Raw genomic sequence first — 9,515 nt, 5'->3', positions numbered from 1 at the left:
AACATCAAATTGTACATTTAAACAAGTTTAATTATACATTTATAAATCATAATATCATTAGTAGCGTACCGTAATGATCACATATTCACAACAGATAGGCTATATATTCATTCAACATAACTCAGAACAAATAACAACTAAAAGTATCTTATTTAGATATTCTGTTGACAGTGAGAAAGACAAAGGTCAACCGCGGGAAATGTAACAAAAGAATTACCGCGAAATTCAGTGCGGTCAATATGATCATCTATGGCCGAAATAGGTAAATATGTTTATTTGTTTTTTTGTCTTATGTGTAATTTATATAAAAAACATTTTAAATAAAAAAATACAGACACTTCTTGGAAAAGTCAGGTACCAGAAGGATTTTACTTATTAAGTTTAATGCAGATATAAAAATCAAAACGGTCAAAATGACCGTCATAGCCGTTCTAGTGTTAACTGCATCAAGAAAGGCTTCTTACATGTTTTTGGCTGAACTTTATCAATCCATTCTCATCCCAAGGCGTCATCGAACTGACGCTTTTGTCCATGCTTTAGGCACCCTTTAGCATCAGTTAGATGGCGCTTTCCTTTCCGCCTTGGGATGAGAATGCATTGACTTTATGTGGTGAAAGAAAATTCCTATGTTACTGTTGATTATAATCTCATATTATTGAGACAAAAATATGGCTATGAGTATCTACTAAATACATTTACTGACTTTTTAACCCTTAAAGAGTTTCTGTATCTTGGGGGATACTGACATTTAACAGGCTGTAGGGCGAGGGGCTATGGGGGAGGGGCATTATTTGGTTGCAGTTGATGAGAAACACTGATGGGGTGATGGGTCATGTAATAAGGTCATGTGACTTTTTGCTATAACATTCCAAATATTTGTATCAAACTCCAAAATGGCAGCATACGTGGACAAAGGCACTGGCCATGAGCTAAGTGTTTTTATATTTTTCGCGATTATTATATTTTAGAGTGATTTTGTTTTAGAAAGTAGTTTTTTAAGGATAGTTTTACATGTTCTTGTTGATATTTTCAAAATAATCTTCTCACAACTTTGATTATCAGGCATTGAATGTTTGTATCCCGGGGGATACATTGCCCATATAAGGGTATTTGCCAGGGCTGATCACTCACAGATATTCTCATCAGGGCTGGGCGATATATCGCACGATATTGTTATGCGCATCTAATCAGTAAAGCAACACTGCAGCCACCCACAACCGATTCTTTCCGATCTCCAATCTTCTACAGAATGGTAACCACATAAAATGAACAACATGAACTCTTCTAAATCTCCAACAAGACTCCACATTAAACACTTTTAGGCCCAGTTTCACAGAAAGGTCTTAGATCAAGCCAGGATTAGGCCTTAGTAAATTAGGGCGTTTAAGTAGCTTTCATAAACGTGCCATAGAAAACAATATTACTGGTGTGCATCTTACTTCATCTTAAACAAAACAATGGCAGTTTTTTTTTCTGACACAATTGCGAACACATTAAAATAACACAATTTTTTAAAATGACACACAGAGAGCAAAACCTCTTCTCGAGTCTCAGAAGTCTAAACACATTTTCTGCTTTACACACATTTTGCAATTCAAAATGGCACACACAAAAAAAGCTAATTTAACTTAAACTTTTTCAGCATTTTTCAGTCCAATGTAAATATATCTGTGGTGCATATGTTGCACTGACTTGTTTGGTGACAAATCCAAAAATAAATGTTTCAACAGCATGTGTGTGTATCTGCAAATATTTCTGTGCATGTGAGCAATCTGAAGAATTTTCTACAATTTGAACTATTTTAGTATTATGGCAAAGCTGAGAGTGCTTTTCATTATGCTCAACAGTGTGTAGTTGTTTAGACAAAAATCCGGTAATATAAATGAATTGTGTGCCATTTTGTGCAAATTTTGATAAAGCTATGTAGTTTTGGTTGCAGTGCTTCATTTTGCAGGATATTTGAGATATTTTCATGTTTGGGTGTGTGGTTTCGTAAATTGTAGGCTATTAAGTATTTTGATAAAACCAGCCTAGTTTGCAAAATGTGTTTGTTAGCAATTGTAAAAAAAACTTTTAAGATATGTCAGTGCAACTTGTTTTCAGTTAAAACTGCTCAAACATGCATTTTAGTCTGGGACTAAAGGCTCAGTGAAATGGCAAGTTTAAAGGTCCCGTTCTTCGCGATTCCATATTTCAAACTTTAGTCAGTGTGTAATGCTGCTGTTAGAGCATAAATAATACCTGTAAAATTATTAAGTTCAAAGTTCAATGCCTAGCGAGATATTTTATTTAACAGAAGTCCCCTTTCAAAGCCTACAGCGGGCGGCTGGTTTGGACTACATCCCTCTACTTCCTTTTTTTAATGAAGTAACTAGAACAGTTTTTTGACTAATCTCCGCCCAGAGGATTACATAAAAAGGGGGCGTGGTCTTGTTGCGCTCATACGGAGAAGAAGCACTTCAGATGCGCATGCATCTCCAATTTGTGGTAAAAAAAAAGAGGCGTGACCTTTCCGGGTAACGCGCGATTACAACATAGGAACCACTGACACAATCAGAAGAACTCGTTAGGGGCATTTCTGAAGGAGGGACTTCATAGAACAAGGAAGGAAGTCATCGGGCCGTTTGTTGGACAGTGAAAACTGCCGTATTACAGATAAGTAAATTGTGTGAAAAATACTGTTTTTTTTACACACTAAACATGAACACATGTTATTGCACACTGTAAACATAATCAAAGCTTCAAAAAAGCATGAAGAACGTGACCTTTAAAGTTTAACATGAACTATCCGCAGTTTCATGAGAAGCGTTCTGGGCTGGCAACTAGAAATTCACTAGTCTGTAGCTAACGGCCTAACACAAAATGATTTCGTGATAAGCATTTTTACAACCACTTTACAAATTTAAGTGGACTGAAATTGTGACAAGATGTCCAAGAATTATGTTGCTTTAGCTCCTTTGAATATTTTTTTTAATGGCCTTGTTCAGTCTTGTTGTACTAACCTAAATTATGTACAAAAACTCCTCAGTAAACAAACATATCTTTGAGTCTAGCCAGCAATATTATATAGCATCATGAAAAATGCTACAAAGTTCATTATTTTATTTAATGAATTTTAATGGACACTGATAAAAAATGATTCTGTGGTATTAATTCTAAGGGGGAAAAAAATGCAATTTCTACATTGAACAAGTTAGTTCAGGCAAGAATTCAAATCTTTTGTTTAATTTAGTGCTTTTTTTTGGGAATCTCAAGTCCAACCCCAAGTCTCTTCAAACACCACCAATGTGCAGGATGCTCCGATGGCAGCCATATTTGTATTGAAATACTCGTTAATTAACAGCATTTGCTAAATCATTAAAAACAATTCAAAGTGATCTACCCGTTTTGGCGGCACAGCATTCTTAAGCCTACCTAAAGCTTGAACTTATTATAAGTAGTAAGTACTGTATATTTTACTTATTTAAGTGTAGGATTTTTTGATTAACTTTCAAAGTTATAAGATTTAGTAAAACCTACTGAACTTTCTGATACTGATGTTCCCATCTGGGGGATTTTTTTAGTTGCATTTTATAGTGACCTGCTGTTCTGTGACATCTGGAGTTAATTTTCTACTAAAAAGGATCCATTCATGCTCCAAAATATGCATTTAATATGACCGTTATTGTGTGTTGTGTACTAAGTTTTGAGGTCTCTGTGTTCAGTTCATGGGAGATATGTTGTCTTACAAAGTGTAAATCTATTCTTGTTTGCTTACATAAATGTTTATAGCCATACACATGATAACAATCATGGCTTAATTTAGCACTACATTTTTTGAATACAATTTACAAGTGAGTAAAACGCACTTTGCAGAGTACTGCAAAGTAAACAGAATGAGTCATTTAAAATAAAAAAATGACTCAAACTGTAACTGGCCCTAAAGTATGTGACGATGCACAAAAATACATATTTGGCTTGGCTGGCTAGTGTTTTTGCTCCCGAGTTAATGCTGTTGCTCAGTAGCTATGTCACCTGGTACTGCAACACATTTGCAACACAGTGAACAAGGCCAAATAGCACATTCAAATATACCAAGCACGGACAAAATTAAGTAAACATAAAGGTCTTCCTTTCTTATATTATTACTTGGAGCTCTCACATAGGCCTACATATATTTATTTGTATTTTTAATTAGTGTTTCTACTTTGATTTTATCAATCTTATAGTAGTACACAGACATGTGCTCTTTTCCTCATGCATGACCTCCTTTATACTTATGACTGTGCATCTCACTTTTTACTGAGTTTGCAGATGAGATCACACTGGTTGTTGACCTAATTTCAAAAGGTAACAAAACCACATGTCGAGAGGAAGTCAGGTGCCTGCAGACAACAATCTTGAATATAAAATGATTTTTGACTTCTAAAAAACATCCACAATTACAAATACATATGGATATTATTCTTTTAGATACTATTAATGTTTAGAGATTAACAGGGCAGGAATTTGGTTTCAATAATCAGGAAGGCCCAACAATAGCTTGTACTCTATGAAACAGTTCCCTTGGTCCAGTTCTACACTTCAACGTTCATTCACTTTCTTATTTAGTTGAAGCCCTAGTTCATGACACATTTACAATGAAAACACAGATTTGACCTCACCGACCTACATGTATCCAGGATGGAGAGGAGTGAAACCCATACATCCTGGCCACCTGACACCTTCAATGTTTATTCCTCAAGTCATATCTAATATAAACTAGGACACTTTTTGACCTTGTTTTTTGTTATCTGTCATATTTTATCTAATGATTTTAAATGCATAATTAAAATACAGACATTAAAATAAATATTTTAAAATATATAGATACTTGTATGCTATGCTATGTATTTTAATTTAATATGAAAATGTAGAGTGTTTAGGACTGAGATATGATCTTCTGACTTGCTGATTTACTCCTTCACTGAAGTCAAAATATTAATTCTAACTTGTCTTTGTAACTTTACGCTGCCAGACATTTTATTTGCTATTTGATAGATGTTGGTTCACTTAGTATTAATTTTCCCTCAAAAACAGTTTACACATAAAAAACTGTACTTTAGAAAAATGTTTTAAAGCTGTTTTATTTTATAACACGACTCCATGAGGAACTTACATGATCAACCAAATTTTTAGTTACCCGCAAGTCAAGTTGTCAATTCATGACCTAATTAAGAATATTTTTTCTTTCGACTCACTTTCACTCATTCATCATGCATCTAATCATTGCATCTGCTCCACTCACAAGTAGGCTATGTTAATCTGATCAAAACTAAAGTATTTTAAGAAGTCTTATGAACACTTTTGCTTGTGGAATAAATTTACTGACTCAGTTTACTGGTTCAGACTGATAACATGTATCATTGATCAGTCTAATTTATATCTCTAAATAATAGGCTTTGTATGGCGATCGTCACATGAACAAACAGGAAGACAGGTCTCACCGCACTACTTGTTGTGTTATCAGCACCAACTGACGGCGATATCTATGGATTTTTAAGGTAATTAGTTATTTTTATTGTTGGATTTTTTTTTTGTGGTCACTACAGTGGACAGCTATTTAAAATTTTTCTTGAAAGCTATTTTATTGAAGTTGCACGGGTTTTGATGGCACAATTGCACATCAATCTCTTCAGTGGACCCTGGTGCATCATCCAATACATTGCAACCAAATTGTAAGCCATTGTGTGTTGATTTTATCCCCCCTCCAAACCAAGATGGCCAACAGTCATTATGGATATTCCAAGTTGCTCCGGAAAATTCACCCATTCCTTCTATCCTAGGACTCTTGTACGTAAAATATACAGCGTGTATAGCATCAAGCAATATCTAATGAGTCATATATATACAGTATATATATATCACAGTTACATTTTCCAATTTTTGATTTTAGATTTGGAGAAAAATCGGATTAATCACCTGTCCACTATAGTGCACCTCATGCATCAATGGCTATATTTCATGCAGCTACATTTCATATTTAAACTGTGAATATTGTTTTTGAAAATTGTCACTCTGCAGTAACTTTTTTGACTGTAAATAAATGCATTTGTATTTTTAAAATGTAATATTCATTGACATTGAAAAACATTATGTAATTACACTTATGTAATTTATGTGACTTATAATGCATTACTTTACTCATTTCATCAAAAAAGTAATCTAATTACGTGCAATGCATTTCTTCTTAGATCAAAAAGTTAACTGTTTACATAATGAATGCTGCTTGAATGCTTTCATTTATTTACTCGTAACATCAAAAAAGTAATCTGATTGCGGTATGCATGCTACTTGTAGTGTTCCCCCCAACTTTGACCTTGGTATGTGTATATTTTTCATATGTATAGGCCTATATACTGTATAGCCTACAATACAATTCTTTTTCTGTATTTTCAAATGACAAGATTCTAACATTGATACAACTTCTTACATGAAATGGAGGAACAAGCAGTCTTTTTAAATGCTTTATATTATTAATTGCTAATGTTAGTCTTGCTTTTGTGCACTCAGTTTTAGCACTAAAGGAATACAAACAAGTAAATAAATAAATAACATTTTCAGGGATTGTTTTAAAATATTATATATATATATATATATATATATATATATATATATATATATATATATATATATGTATTTTTTTAAGTCTCTTTTAGAGTCCCTTCACACGGGACTAGTGGTGGGGCCTCCCCTGCATGGCCACATGCTAATGAATATAGGAGGCTGCAGGAGACCTGTTATGATGAATACAGATGGGAGATTTCATTGCCACAAAACATATATCATTTTACGTAAAAAAAACTAACTAACTAACTAACTAACTAACTAACTAACTAACTAACTAACTAACTAACTAACTAACTAACTAACTAACTAACTAACTAACTAAAATAAAACAAAAGCATTAGTATTGGAGTGATGTTCCCTTTCAGGCTATAACTGATATTTAGCTTTAGTTTATTTATTTAGCTTTTACTAGTTATTAGTTTTGAATATACATATTCTTTTTGAACATATAGCAATTCATCTTTGAAAAAGTAGCAATTCATTTTAGGAAAGATAGTGATTATTTTAAAACAAGTATCTACTCTTTTTAGGAAAAGTAGCGATTACTTTTCAGGAAAGTAGCGATTACTTTTTGTGTGTGTGTGCTTGGAAAAAGTAGCAATTACTTTGGAAAAAGTAGCGATAAGAAAGGTTGGAGTTTATATGCTGCCCAAAGGGTTCATTTTCATTTAATTCACTTTCATTATCCTTACAATGTGGAGAAATATTATTGTTCATGTTTAAAATTGATGTTTCGTCATGCTACACAATTGTCATTCCTTAGAGAACACTTCTGTTGACATATGCATCAGTGGAGAACATTATTGAACATTCAGTTAAAATAATTTATCCCATGTCTCTCCATAATCCTCACACACATTTTCATGCACTGGTTCACTAAATATATAACACAACTGATTATTAATACCAATTAAGAATAAGAATACTGAAAATAATATTAAACAATAACATTTTAGTCATAAAGCAATACTAAGCAATTCCTATTGAACATCATATGGGCTGATGCACACCAGGCATATGCATGAGGAGATTATGTTGTTTTTAATTTCTTCCTGCACCAACTGCATTACAAACGGCTACACTATGACTTCAAAGTCCCAACTTCAAGGACTATGCCCATTTGAGTGAGTAGGGTATATGATGCTCACTTCTGATTGGAAGTGATGTGTGTATTTTCATCTTAATGGGTAAACATTCCATAATCACTACAAAAACAAATGTGCAATGATAATAGAAGACTAATGTTTAACTGGAGTTGTAGTGGTTTGCTCATAAAAATCAAACAGAAGGATATTATGATACTCTACTCTCTTGAACATTCGAATTATTTATTTATTTATTTTTTACTGGGCCAGTTGACTTAAGGGGGTTTTGCCTTTAAAAAAAATAATGTTTCTATGAATATTCAGTTTGACAAAAGTGTTCTTCACAAATATGTGAGACTCAAGGCCGTACATTCAAAATGGAATTTTGCTACAAAACTAAATGCAATTTACAATTTGAGTTGAATATTCATATAAATATGATTAAAAAAAAGGCAAAACGCCTTTAAGTAAATTGGACCAGTAAAAAAAAAATATTAAAAAGTGACATTTTTAGAGAGTATAGAGTATCATAATGCTTCTGATTGATTTTTATGAGCAAATCATTACAACTCCAGTTAAACTTCTGTCTTCTATTATCACTGCACATTAGTTTTTTTGTTGTGATTATGGAACGTTTACCCATTAAGATGAAATTTGTTAACTCTAAGTTGCAACGACAACTAACTCCTATGATTAATACTCTAACAATTAGAGTAGCTATTAATAAACTGTTTGGATATTTATTAAAAGAAGCTGACGTGTGTGCAAAGTAGGCCTAGTCAGTATAATGTCTGTTGGGGGACCATCAAAATAGAGTGCCGACATTAAGCAGACAGTCTACTAATAATGTAATGACTGATTGTTGACATTAAGTTTATTAAGACATAAATTTGGACTGTAGTTAGTAGAATGTCTAAAGTGGACATTCAAAATAAAGTGTTACCCTATGTTTTGGCTGTATTGGTGTGTTGAGAACAGGTTTCACATTCAGCATCAGACTTATTTTGAATTTTGCATGGGACATTGTGACTTATGCATAAATACACACTGCAACAGCACTTATATCAATATGTAATTGTTAATGCCTTTAAAAAATATCAAAGTGTCAATGTTTTATGAATATGAAAAATTGAAAGTTACAATTTTTGGGGTGTACTGAAAAACCACAAGTACTAAGCATGTTAAACACATTTTTTTAAAAGCAACATCTGTAAATAACGGGCAAAAAAAAGTACACGCCCAAATTTCTAAACTTATCCACATCATCCGGGAAGTGTGTTGTGTTTTCCATGGTTAAAAACCAGAGCTGTGTGAAGCGGAAAACCAAGCTCTCGAGATAGACCAGCTGTCAGATCTATGCCTGTAAACCCCACATCCACAACACCTGTTTTCCACGCAAACAAAATCACTCACACTTCCTGTTGATGTTTTTCTGTGTCATCTTCATTCGAAGATTGCAAAAATAAATATTAACATATTAATGTAAATATTGAATTATTATCTCGCAATGCAAGGTATGAGCATGCAGGTTCTTAATGGATTAAAGGTTGCTAAACCCTATTTATGCAATCTCATATTTTTGTCTATGTTTGCATTGGACAGTCTTCTAAAGAAGTTCAAAAGAAGTTAATTGTGTTCTGCCTTTTCATTAGTTTATGACATTAACATTTTATTAATGTAGCATTTTTGGTTCTCCAAATAACTTTTCAGTGATCTTTCAGTGAAGAACCTTTATTTTAAACAGTGTGTGTATTTAAATAAAAAAAAAATGTTTTGTAATAAAGTCCAGATATTTTTATAGGCTATAGGCTCATTAAGTATAGCAAATGGTCCTCCGAATAA

The sequence above is a fragment of the Pimephales promelas genome, chromosome 5, assembly GCF_988280905.1.
Source record: "Pimephales promelas chromosome 5, fPimPro1.hap1.1, whole genome shotgun sequence".
Classification (NCBI taxonomy): Eukaryota; Metazoa; Chordata; class Actinopteri; order Cypriniformes; family Leuciscidae; genus Pimephales; species Pimephales promelas.
Note: the sequence above shows the minus strand (reverse complement) of the source record.